Source organism: Mercenaria mercenaria, chromosome 12 (assembly GCF_021730395.1).
Source record: "Mercenaria mercenaria strain notata chromosome 12, MADL_Memer_1, whole genome shotgun sequence".
Classification (NCBI taxonomy): domain Eukaryota; kingdom Metazoa; phylum Mollusca; class Bivalvia; order Venerida; family Veneridae; genus Mercenaria; species Mercenaria mercenaria.
Window position 1 is genome coordinate 70,003,982 of NC_069372.1, and position 14,672 is coordinate 70,018,653.

Sequence of the window (14,672 nt, forward strand, 5' to 3'; positions counted from 1 at the left end):
TTATGGGTGCGTTCTTAAATGTGTTTCGGTAAATAGGCAATGGACATTTGAAGGTTTGTAACAAAAATAATTTTGATAAAACGTAGCACTTAAGAAATCTGAACCCAATGACAGAACTTTTTGCAGGACTCTCGTATTGTCAAACATAAAAAAGTAATTTGACAGCGTAATAACTAGGATGAGATAAATGAATTTGACAACATATTCTAACAAACCACTTCGTTATTTCAGAGAATGCATGTTTCATTTGTATTTATCATTAGTTTTTTTTTTGTTCTTTTTTAGAAGCCTTTGCAGCTATTATCATTTTACTTGTAAGAGCTTTGTTTTAACAATAAAAAACATTTGCCAACTGCATATCACTGCAATTTGCATTTCGTTAATTTGTACATGTCGCTACTGCATTTTAGTTGTATATTTTTAAATACCTCTAGTTTAAGTAGCTTTTATATAGAGTTTATGTATAGCCTGTATGGTAAACTTAAACTGTAAGTATTTTACTTTATTACTTATTTAGCGAAGCGAGAGCGAACTCGGTATTTTTGATTCCTTGGCATACTTACAAAATACTAGTAAATACAAGTAAAGAGACATATGAGACATCCTAGCAGGCTCCTAGACTATGATATATCTTTTTTTTTTACATTTTTATGGTTAAATGTAGTGAACTGAGCCAGTCTATATTCTATGTCCAATATCATATGATAATTTCAACATCATTCCTCTGTGAAAATCTCTAAAATAGACTGGCTTTTGTCTCTATGAAATTAAATTCATCAAAAAAGGAAAAATGTAGAAATATACTATTATCAGTCTAGTGGCTAGTCTAGAGACATCCTTTCGGCAAGTGACGTGAGACTGTTTGATTGAGGAATGCCCAATTTCATTCAATTCATTGGGATACATCTCATCCTCATGTTAGAAATGTATTATTAAAACTGCTCTATTTTAGTTATACTCTTCGGGTTACTTTTTGCCTTTTAGGGGACTACCTTCTTAGGCAGAAATTCTGTTCAAGCTGGGCCGAAAATAGCGGAATTAAATGTGATTATTATTCTGATGGACGTTTTTTTCCTATAAAAATACATTTATTTTGCCACAGAGTCTGGTTTACTCCATAAACTTCTTATTGCCGTCACAAAAACAAGCATATTTCTCTTGAACTGTCAAATCTAATGCAAACCACGATCGAGCTGAAATATAATTTGTCAACTTGTCCAGTTGATACAAGTTAAAGTAACAAAATAGCAAATTTATCATGGATGTTGTGTAGTTATTACACGCCTAGTAAGAAGTACTTGCGTTTGTTATCGATACTAGATTCAAATTATCATATACTATATGATATATATCTTATGCATTATGTGAGTTTTTATACGCATTAAAACAAATTGATGAATATTTATACCAAGGTCATGTTCGTAAAAAATAAAGTATAAGAAATATCTTAGATACTGAAACAGATCTTTACTAACAGCAGTTCCTTTCGTCAAATGTGGTATGCATGTACTTTAACTCGACATTTAAAGGTATTAAGAAACACTGAAACTTGACGTATTTACCTATCCATTTTTAATGATTTAATAATTCAAACTGATGTATTATACAGAAACAAGGTACATTTATACTTTTTATACATAAACAAACACATGTTACTTATACAAGTCCGTACTAAATAGGAAAAAGCTGACTTTGTAACTTTGTTGATACAATTTGCCATGGTAAAGAGATTTGATCCCTAACGACGGAAATATTTTAGTTGATTTGTTTTTCATTTCTAATAATTAAGAGTGACAAAAGGCCACAAATGACTTTCAAAAAGCATTATATTACTGACTAAGGATTTACCAAAATAGTATTCTGATAGAAATACCAAAACAAAATTGAAATTTCTGCGATGGAAGAACCAGTCTGTCTTCTCTGTTGAAAAAACGATCGTTTAAAACTACTACTTCAGTTATAAATATATATGAGTTATTGACTGAAAAGAAATGCGAGAAACACTACCACTATTAAGTATATAATGAGAACAATGCAAAATATACATTGCAAACATGAGAAGTATGTAATTAAATTGAGGTTATATATTTATCAGATTAGACAAAAGACTGCTTATTGTAAATGGTGATATTGTTGAGTTACACCATGCAGGGTTTATATATACCCAAACTGTGTGATCTTGTTGTTCATCGGTGGGCTATTACTTAACGCACTGTTTAAAAATTGCAGAACTGGGTATTATGACACTTTTGCTAGATAAGCTCTGTTGACGAAAGTTTCACCGTAACATCTAGGGTAGGATAAGTTAGATATTAAAGAGAATTCCTATAGTTTTTTATGCGTATCTTTCTGCGCAGCCGACACTTTCTATGGAAAACTGAACTGAAGTCAACATTTGTTGAAACATGTGACAGACAATCTTTAATATGAGGAATCTTGAATGAAATAGCATTTTTGATAAGTTTTATCAGTAATCAAATGTTGATACTGGTTTATGTTGTGTTGACAAGTATCATGCCTGACAGGTTTCTTGCTTTATTTGTGGTTGTGCTTTCACATCGCATTTTAGTACAAAGACAGTGTTGTTCATATAATGTAAGATAAATGACTTAGTACTGATAAGACAGTATCACCTTTTAGATTATTTAGTATTCAAATATAGAAAGTATTAAGAATTTTTAAAACGTTTTTTAACTTCTAGCAGATATACATGTAATCAATTTGGCCAGGTTCGCGCCTTTTTCCGTCCGAACAGGTGTTGTATTCTAGCGATCTTAACATAAAATTTAGCCTAGTGACCCATACATTTTTAGCCATTTTTATGCTCACAATACAATTATCTATACACAAGAAAAACAATAAAAAATTCTATGAAAGAGTTTTTTTTAATTAAAAACAATATTCTTCACTATGGGTATTTTTCATTGAAAAAAGTTCACAAAAGTAAATATGAAACAATATTTTTTTTTCATTTGTACCCAATATTGTAAGGATAGACTATTACAAATATGACTATGATATCAAATAAGTATATAATAAAATCTGTAAAAAGAAAAAAAACCGTATTGTGCTGTCTTGATGTATATTTTGGTTGGTATTTATAAAAAAAACAGAAAATTATGAAAATGTTGAAAAATCGCTAGCAGTTTCAGCAACACTGGGTGTGTTCAAAACTATTTTTCACAAAACCAAGCCTGCTGACCTATTGTTTTTATTTGTTCATTGTTTTCAGCACAAATTTTCCTACCATATATGTGAATTTAAAAAAATTCTATGAAAGGAAAAAAAAAAACTATAGGAATTCTCTTTAACAACCGAAATACATGCGTAAATAATGCGATGTCCCATGTCTCAGCCAACTGTTTGGTCTCAATATATTTTTTTGTTTCAAATGATTTTCTTGTTCAAACTTTAGTGTTTCCCATAATTGCCCGTTTTTGTGACTTAATGAATATTGCATACTTGAGTGTAGCTGTCTTTAAAAATACTTGCTAAGTCATAACATGTCCCTTTTTCCTACACATTAGGACTATAAGAATAAAAATATCAAATTATTCAAGAACTGATGTTTTTATTTGTTTCTTAAAATGTAATAACCACTTTGGGTTGTTACCGCGTATTGCAACTGTAAATTACTGTTTTATTAATGTGTGCGTCAACAGAGAAAAGTTTGGACTATTATCAACAAAGTGTACAAACATTATAAAATAGAAACGAACTGTCATTATGGAGAATTCTAAATCGTTCTCGAAGACTTTCGAGGAAGATATATACAACTGTTATATACTAATTTTGAGCCCAAAAATTTTCTGTTTAATCTCTCAAAGAAAAATATAATTATAATTAGTCATTTCTATTATCGTTACTGGGATATTACAGGACAAAAATGTAAAAGAGGGATCAATTGATCACATGAAACGTAATTAGAGCCACACATCGCAGACAATGCCTCTGCTGTTGAACAATAACATACCAGTTATTTCCCTATTTCATTTTTTACATGGGTATATATATGTATGTACATTTATTCAAATATATTTGTATTTAAATAAGCTGTGTTGGCACATTTGTCACTGTTTGTCTGTGTGGTTTTGTTTGCTAACATTTAATCTCATGCCGCCCATTGAGGAAGGTTCAAACATCAGCTTGGGTGTTTAATTCTTTCATGTTAGGAAGTACGTAGTAGCCACTGGGATCTTCGACTACCGCTTAAGGGAATTAAGTCACCAAATGTTTCGAACGACGTCTAGTCCTAAATCGATGCTCTGGTGATTTCAATCAAACTTTTGTTTTTTATAAATGTTGGATAACAACCTCTGCAAATACAACAGAGTGCATTTTTACTCTTTCTGAAAACGTCATCTCTCCAGTGAACTTTCCCATGCGGACTGACTAACATTGAAAGGTTGCTGGGACTGCGAGGGATCATATGCATGTGCAAATTAACATTCGTATTAAAATATGGTGGACAGTGGACACGTACTTTTTATCGCTGTGAGATGTTTGTTCAATAAAGTACATTTTACGGTTGGATCTAAACGTTTTTCTACTTTGGATTGATACTTGATCTTACTGCAAACGAATTTTTGTGATTTTGGAAGTGTTTGTGAAGTGTTTATGGAGTTTAATTCAGATTTTTACTCAGTACCTACACAAAATCGATTTGAAATTCTCAGGGAGCGAGAAATGGATAACCAAGAAAACGGTAACAATACAGTTAGCCCTAGGCAGAACTTTATATCAGGGTCGATAGATGATAAATTATTACAAATGTATGATGAATTGCAATATATTAGGAACGAACAATTGAACTGTAGTAGAGGATTAGCTGACTTTCGTAACCATTTAGTGCAGATGGATTCAAAAGTGCAGCAGGTAGCCAGAGTGACAGACTTACAAACTGAAATAATGAAAGGGCTTGCCTACAAAACTATTGACTTAAAAGCTAGGTCTAGACGTAACAATTTGATCTTCAGAGGGGTCACAGAAAGCAGGGATGAGAATTGCTATGAATTAGTGCGTGAATTTTTACAACACAAATTAGACATTGATCTTCGGGAGGTATATATTGCGCGTGCGCACAGATTAGGTGCCCGTGTTCAAGGCAGGAACTTTAACAAGCGCCCAATAATAGCAAATTTTAGAGATTACGGCGATGCTGAGTACAATCTCGGTAGTGCGAGCAAGCTGAAAAAAATTCCCGGTTTCTCCATTGACAGTAACTATCCAAAAGAAATTCAGCAAGCGCGTTCCCGTCTTGGCCGCTGCTCAAGAGATACCGTGAGGAGCACCCGAGAACTAAGGCTAGTTTAGTTTTTCGAGCAAAGATCGTGGCAGACGGACGCGTCATACATGATGCGTTCCCCAACTGGCAACGATATGTGAATTCTGACAGGCTGTTTGACCTTCACACATTAACCAGCCTGGATATGACCGACCAGATTCGCCAAGGTAGTAAACAAATCATTTCACAACATCAGATATTAAACCCTGTTCAGAGTTTTCCACCAATTGCTCCAAGCCAAATTCAGGTAGCACAAGCCGGTACACAAGCGCTGGGAACCAACCTTGTGCAACAGAACTGTCCTACTTCGGTTATTAACTGCAGTAACATTGGACCTCCCCCGGGTTTCCCGGTAACAAGTTTGCAAGAATCATCTTGCATAAACCCCCCGCCCGGATACACCCCTGGCACGCAACAAAATGTGACAGTCATGCCCAACCCCGGTGTTGATTATTCAAATACCCAACTCCCCATTGGTGCCATAAATTCGCAGAGTAACTCGCCCCAGATCAATGTGCATAACGTTCAAACTGTATCGCAGGAACAATCTAGTTTACACGAAACTTCGACATTGATCCGTGACACGTCACATGTTTTAAATGAGCCATTTATAACTAATACAGGGAACGCGCTACTGTCACTAAACTCTCAGGGATTAGCAGCAGGTGGCAAAGTCGAGTCTGATCAAAATCCGTCTAATACTGTTCAAAATGATCAAACTCTTCTGAAAAGTCACAGGAATCAGTCTCCTGGTAACCATGAAAATGACAGGCCTACTGCACCTACTGAAAGTCGCTCTGTGTCACACGTTTCCCGTATCAGAGATCGAGTTCAACGTCGCCTAGATTCAGCTAGCCCATACAGGCGGTACGGAAATAGGTTTTTCCCCGTTACTAAAAATAGAAAAACTATAAATGAGAATACGCCGGACTCTGGTGAGCAGGGGAGTGAGGTCAGTAGCTAGGACGTTTGGGAGAAGGCCACATTGCGATATGCATATTTGAAGGTAAATGGCATGACGAATTAAATTCTGGTAACAGTGATTTACTTCTCGATGGCTATAGCATTGATCGTCCGTGTGAAAGGTCATCAAAAGATCAAGGTCATATCAATAATAACGGTCGACTATTGTTAGATTTTTGTAAGCAGACTGGTTATCATATTGTTAATGGTAGAAAGGTAATGATTGTAATATTGGTAATTTTACTTGTGTAACACATAGAGGTAGCAGTGTTGTAGATTATTTACTTTGTAAAAACGATTTGTTTAAAAATCTATTGAATTTTGGTATTGATGAACCAAATATTGTTTCAGATCACTGTTTAATGAATGTTATGAATGGTCCAGATCTCTTAATTAATGAATTCTTTATCCCTGGAAAGGAAATCTTATTGCCAGTGTTAACAAATCTATTCAACAAAATATTTGAGGGTTTTGTTATACCATTACATAAGAAAGGAAACATTAACAATGTAGAAAATTATAGAGGTATCACCCTTTTAAGTAGTTTGGGAACATTGTTTACTCGAGTAATTGACAACCGTTTAAAAACTGGGCAGAAAATTACAATGTGTACATCGAAGCTCGGGCAGGATTTCGATCAAATATGAGTACTGTAGATAATGTATTTGTTTTAAATAGTTTAATCAGTCATATATTGAACCAGGGAAAGTCTCTTTATACTTTATTTGTGGATTATACCAAGGCATTTGACTATGTGGTACGTGAACATCTATGGTATAAATTAATTAAACTTGGGCTTAGGGGGAATATTTTAAACATTATAAAATCTATGTATGACTCCGTGAAATCAAGAGTTAAGTATTGTAATCAATTAGGTGATGAATATACATGTATGTTAGATGTAAGATAGGGTGAATGCCTGTCCCCTTTCCTTTTTTCCATGCTAAACAATGATCTTGAAGATTATTTTATCAACAATGAAATGGAAGGTTTAGATACAGACACTTTTAAAGTCTTCTTGCTATTATACGCTGATGATATACGGTAGTCATATTTGCAAATAATGCTGTAGAATTACAAAGAAGTATCGATTTATTATACGAATATTGTTGTATGTGGAAACTAAAAGTGAATGTTGCTAAAACAAGAATTATGGTTTTTCGAAGAGGAGGGACCTTTCCTCGGGACACACTGTTTTATTATAATGGCTAGCCTGTAGAAATAGTGAACAAATTTAGTTATCTAAGTATTGTTTTCTTTGAGTAGTGCTTTAGATACTTTATAAGGTCAAGCACTTAAAGCTATCTTTGAGTTAAACAAATATTTATATAAGTTTACATATATATCACCATGTCATAAACTAGAACTATTCGATAAACTTGTTTCCCCTATCTTAAATTATTGCTGTGAAGTATTGTGTTTTTCTAATATCTTTGTCTGTAGAAAGGGTTCACATGCAATTCTGTAAAAAAATACTTGGAGTCAAGAAAACTACACAAAATGATTTCATTTATGGCGAATTAGGTCGATATTCATTCAAATCTATTCATATGTTTCGTTTATTAAATATTGGTTGAGAATTTTAAAATTAAGTGGAAATTAGTACGTATATTTAGCATACAATATGTTAAAAAGTGATTTTGAATATAATCCAAATAAAAGTAATTGGTGCAGTTATTTACTAAATTTGCTATGTTCTCTTGGTTTTGCAGAGGCTTGGATTTATCAAGGTGTAGGAGATGACAAAGTATTCCTTTCGTTGGTAAAGCAACGATTAAATGATCAATTTGTTCAAAAATGGCATGAAAGAATACAAAATTCTAGCAGGGCATTATTTTATACGACAATTTCGAGTTTTCGTTTTCAACCATACTTTGATTGTTTTAATATTAATAAGTTCTGTCAAGCATTAACTCGTTTAAGATTGTCGTCCCATAGATTGCAAATCGAAGCTGGTAAATGGAATAGACCTCAACGTACAACCATATCTGACAGAAAATGCATACTCTGTGGAAAATTAGAAGATGAATATCACTTTATTATTGAATGCACGTTATACCAAGAGATAAGACAGCGATATGTACCTCGTAGATTTTGGATAAGACCGAACATGTTTCACTTTACTGAACTTATGACGTCAGAAAACAAAGCTTTAATAAAAAATCTTGGTATTTATACACATACAGCCTTTAAGACAAGAAACACACATTTGTATAGTTAATTCCTCAAGGACTCATCATAAATATGTATAACCTATATTCTCTATTGGCAAAGTAAAGTATCTTGATTGTTTTCCTCTAATTTTACGTTAACTGATCAATGATACGATACTATATTACAGAACTTGTACTTTCTCTTTTAAAATTTTATTTAGGGTATAAATAATTTGACCTTATTTTTCGCTGATTTCGTATAAGGTCTCCAAAGCTAAATGTTGTTTAATGTAAATCATATGTAGGATAGATAGTCTTGTATTTTTATTTTCGACAAGGCTTGGCTTCCATATTGTTGTACATAATATTTGTAACTATGTATGTCATCATGGGCTTTTTAGCCTATTTGATTCGAAATAAAATGTCTGTCTTAAGGGTATTAAGTCACCAAATGTTTCGAACGACGTCTAGTCCTAAATCGCTGCTGTGGTGATTTCAATCAAACTCACATTATTTTTGGTTATTATAAATGTTGGATAACAACCTCTGCAAATACAACAGAGTGCGTTTTTACTCTTTCTGAAAACGTCATCTCTCCAGTGAACTTTCTCATGCGAACTGACTAACATTGAAAGGTTGCTGCGTCTGCGAGGGATCATATGCATGTGCAAATTAACGTCCGTGTAATATCGCATTTTTTACAGTCAAACCTGTGTTAAAGACCACCTCTGTACAGAGACCACCTGGCTCAAAAGACCACATTTTAGTGTATTTTAACTTGTGAATAAAGACCACATCCCAATAAAAAAAACACCTTTTGGCTCTCCCAATGGTGGTATTTATAGACAAGTATTTTTTTATTTTCATTTAACGTCGTACCGACACGTGATAGGTCATACGGCGACCAATCTGACTAAAGTACATCTCCTATTACGCTACGCATTGGATCTGAGAACGACCTATTCATAGCCTAATTCTGACGACCTTTTCGCTAGCCAATCAGAGCTTAACTTACAACATTTTGCAAATCTACCTGTAGACTTGACTTTTGATATTTACAATTCTTATGCCATAATGTGTCAGATAGCCGGTTAGCTCAGTCGGTAGGCCACTTGCTTTGTAAGCGAGGGGACCCGGCTTCGAGCCCTGGAAGGACTGCACATTTTTCTTACTCTTTGACATTCGAACAAGTCGTCTGATTGGTTAAAATAAAAATAGCAATACTGGAAATCCAAAATATACAGAAGACGTATGTGAATGGGTCGTTCTCAGATCTTCGTTTAGATCAAGTACTTAAGTCAGACTGTATGGCGACTTTCCAGCTTTAACTTTCCAGCTTCCTCACATGAAGAATTCAACGCCCCGAGTGCGGCTCGAACCCACATCGATGAGGGGTAAGTGATTTGAAGTCAGCGACCTTGACCACTCGTTAAAATGTGACACTACGGTTGCAAATAACATATTAAGTAGATTTACCTTTTTAAAATTGTTATTGCTCCGTTTGCAAATCCGATAAAAAGTCAGTCCCTAACTATTTTCAAACTATGTTATAAACTTTAACCATCATGCTTACATGGCGTAAATGAACACATATTTTGTAACAATTAGTTTGTACTGAAACAGTTAAGAGGTTTTGTTTTCAAATAAGTTTTAAAAATGGTTAAACCCGTAAATGTGTTTTTTTGTTTGTCATGTATACTGTTCTGTATTTTACCTCTGTCAATTAACGTTAATTGAATGCCCATTTCAAGGGAGGTAACTTGACAATGAGTACAATGAGTACACAAATACGGCGGGACAATCGTGATTTCAATCAATCATATCATTTGTTTCAAATATTGATTAAATTGTTGAAAATAAACACTAAATATATATTAATATCCAGCATAACGAACCTCGGAAAAACAGCAAAACAGTTTCGTCCGTGACTTTAGACTCTAACTTTGTAGTAGACGACAACATATATACATCGGTGAGGTATTTTTAAATTGGACCAATAGTCAACTGTTCATTATGATTCAAATACCTGGGTCATAGCAACCAAAAAATCCACGAAATTCAGTCCCCATGAAGAGTAACGAGTTTACAATATGACGCATTTCCGTAATTATTCTGTTTCTAGTCTCATGTTTGCCACTGCTTCATTGATCAATACCAATGAGTATGTTGTCTGGGAACTAGTACCATTGAAAACCAAACAATCATCATCTGTTGAAAAGTACTTGACCTCAATTCTACAAAAGAATTTATCGTTGTCGAGATTTCCTTGTCCTCTTATTGCAGATTTTTCAACAGAATAAGTATAACTCGAAAAGACAGACAGCGAGATCTTTCGTTCTTACTGGAGGATAATCCTATCATCACTACTACATTGTAATTCTACACATTCTGTTACAAGTGATTAGCTGATTTATCATGCTAATCACTAAAACGTTCAAAGCACTGGTTTGACTGCAATTGCTATAAATCAATTTATAAAATACAGAAAAAAATGACATCTGAGGAATTCTTACTATAATCAGAACAATTAATTTTTTGCAAAGCATTCCGTTTTTTCTTTCAAAAATAATGTTTTTTTCACTGCCCCTCATTGAATACATACTCACGCGTTGATTTAGATTTAAAGTTTAATGGATAATTTTGGTCTTTAGTTGAATAAAAAACTAAAAGATTACGTTCAAGGATTTTTCTGGTTGGTATACGTCGTACAAAATTGCACTCTGGCTTTGCCCTCGTGAAATTATTACGCACGGCGTATAACCACCCATCGTGAACGTTACTATATTATATCCTTAAGAAGTTTCAGCTAAATACTGAATGGTGGTATTAAATTATCATGACTATCAATAATAGTATAGTGAATTTGCTTAATATCACTCTCATATTGTTAAAGATATGTACCAAACATGTATAAACTTATACATGTAATAAATAGCAAATAAAAAGGGGATACGCACACATTTAAAGAATGCAGCTATCCATATAGTACTCTATAGGGATAAAGCTTTATACATGCAATCTGTTGTTCATGGAAACGTCAAAATGTTTAAGATATCCATAAACTGATAGAGTGGAGAAAATGTTTTATGACAAATGTGGCCCTACTGAAGAAGTTGTTTGGTTATAGTAACATTACGAAGATTAAAAGTCTTCAACATGTCTACTAGATCCCAACAAGCTTGATACCTGTAAAATACCTAATAAGATGTTGAGTTCATCTCCATCAAGATAAGGCAGATTTATACAATGAAAATTAAAATAATCTCCCCTTCAAAGTGTGATACCATGCCATATTGAACAAATGTGAATCTAAATAATATTTGACTGCTTAATACTCAAGTTTCCTATTAATGTACCAGGTTTCATATTTGTCTTGTAAATACATCTTGTCGAATAAAAGCTTATAAAATGGCAAATCGTGATCAAATGAAGGAGTATTACTGTTAATGCTTAATAGTGACTGTGTGATTATATAAGAAACATTTTACTTCCCTGTTACCTAAATGATAACCATTGACAACTGCATCAGATTCCACACTTATTCCTTAAATATTGAGTATATAAGTGACTATAAATCGGACCATAATTAAATCAGTAGACGCTGCGAAGAAAAACGAAATAAACACATTATTCGACAACAATACCTGTAACTTATACGGTGAAGCGAAAAGGCAATAAAGAGGTTATATAGTACTTAAATAGTAAAAGAAGAATAAAAATAATAAATACATCGTTTCATCTTCACAAAAAACGAGTTGATGCACAGAATAAAACAAATACAATTTCCTCTCCGGTACAAAAGTAACCAATACAACGATGTAAGATGTGCAGCATATACAAAAGATGTTGTACATTTGACCTCGAATAACAACGTCCGAGAAGGCAAATAAAACCAATAAAATGCAGACGAAATTATGTCGGATTCTTACCACTCTTTGATAGTTGAGTACAATTTAGTACAAATTAAACACGAAACACACTAGAAGAACTAAACTTTATGATGCACTGCTGTATAGTTTGAATTCACATAACAAACCCTCTGATGAGCAAATATTTCCATATATAACACCATTTTTTTCAATTTATGAAACTAGATCATCACATTATTAGATTATTGCCCGGGAGAGATTACTTGAACTGGAAATGTAATTAATTTCAAAGTAATGACATTTCTGGTTCAACTGATCTCTCAAGAACAATAATCTAATAATGCGATGGTATTCATTTATAAACGAGTAGTTTCATTTTGGGAGCTGAAATTTGACCAGTTACGTTTTAGAAAAGCTTTCCGATGACTACAAACATGATGCAGCCAGAAAGAGACAGTTTGCCACCTCTCGATCTTGTTAAAAAGTCGAAGTATTTTGTGGTGAAATAATTAAAATACTTAAATAATACTTTTACTTCAGCGTTAGAGTGTGGTGTAACAGTTACTAAAGGTTCACTCTACTAGCTATCAGCAACAACAACAACTGTTCTCTATAATAACTACTATTTAATATTGTACTAAATTCTAAGATAATATATACATCAATGTCTTTCTTCATAATTCACTAACATAGTTCACTAACATTTCCTCAGTTATTAACAGAACTTCTATTCTTCAACGTTAATTGCCTCGGCGCTAACCTAACTTATTCATTTTGCGTGTATCGAACATACGCATCTAACCTAACTGAGTACCAGAATGATACTGAAGTTTTGTCTCAAAACGTCTGCTTATGAAAGAAATGATTCGTGACTTGAGTTATGCGGCGTGATCAAAAGACCGGGTGTTTATAATTACCCTGTCATTTATCCAGTTAGTCAGTTGTCAGAACAATTCGTAATTTTGAAACATGCATTGCTGGACAATGCATTAACTGGGCGATATAATGTAACCTGTCATTTAATGCACATGACTAATTTCTAGACCGTAAAGCTAAGTGTGAAAAGGAATGCGAAATATATTCTTAAAGTACATGACTTATTATTGACCGAACAGCTATCTGAAAAGAATGCCTAAGAAGTATTTGGTGTAATGGATTCTTTAAACCATTATATCACAAGAGCAAACAAGATTCCATCGAAAATAAAAGCACATGTTTACGATCCATAATCTGTCTTTACTTTTCGGAGGGCACAAAAAGTTATGTACTATGCCAAGACAAAGCCATCAATACACATAGGCCTGTATGCTATCTAGCACAATAAAGTATATAAAAGGGGGATATTATTATACTTATAAATCTAATTAAAACAAAGTAAGCTATACTGTAGAGAGATATGTGGGCCTTTATCGTTGTCTCCATTCGTACAAAACACGCAATTCGCCAATTCTTTAAATATATTTTCATAGAGGCAACCAGGTGTTCAGTGTGAAAATCGATGTAAGAAATCATTCGAACGATTGCTGTTGTCATTATGATGTATATATCTACAAAGAAAAACATGAAACAGATGACAAGAACAGATAGGATAGGTTATTAATTAGATTGTATTGGCAGATATGTACACGTTCTGTATCGAAGATAGTTCGGGACTTCAGATTTACGATGTTACCACGAGAATTACCTTGCTCTAAAGTTAATAACTGTCATGGTATACCGGTATACATCTACTCATCAATTTTGTATACACCTTTTCCTAGCCTATATAAAATTGAAAAGATCAGTTTGGTAGTTTTGACCGTACGTTACACAGGAATCTAGCACCATTTATGTACTCGGAATCTAGAAAACAATCTAGTTCTGGCACACGGACATTAGAAAAAGTGACATATTGTATATACTGCGAGAAATTACAGTTAACGCTCAGACCGGTGAGAGAAAATTATGATGTTGAAATTGACGTCAAACAGCTGTAAGCGTCCTGGTAATTATATTACGAATGAATGGTGTTCAGATTATTTTTATCATTTCGTTTAAATGAACATGTTAGAATAATCAAGATAAACTTCGGGTTTATTGTCTGCTTTAGCACGGTTCATCGTTTATATGCTCTATTTTTGAAGATTAAAATTAATATATTAGGTTCAAAACTTTAAGTGATATATTTCCAAAAAATCATATCAGATATATTTCGTCATAGACACATATAAAGGACAAATATGTTTTATTTGATATATGTCATAGAATAGATATATTTCTGTTATTTTGTTTGTTTGTTTTTGGGTTTAACGCCGCTTTTCAACCGTATTTCAGTCATGTTACGGCGGACAGTAAACCTAACCAGTGTTCCTAGTTTCTGTACCAGTACAAACCTGTTCTCAGCAAGTAACTGCAAACTTCCCA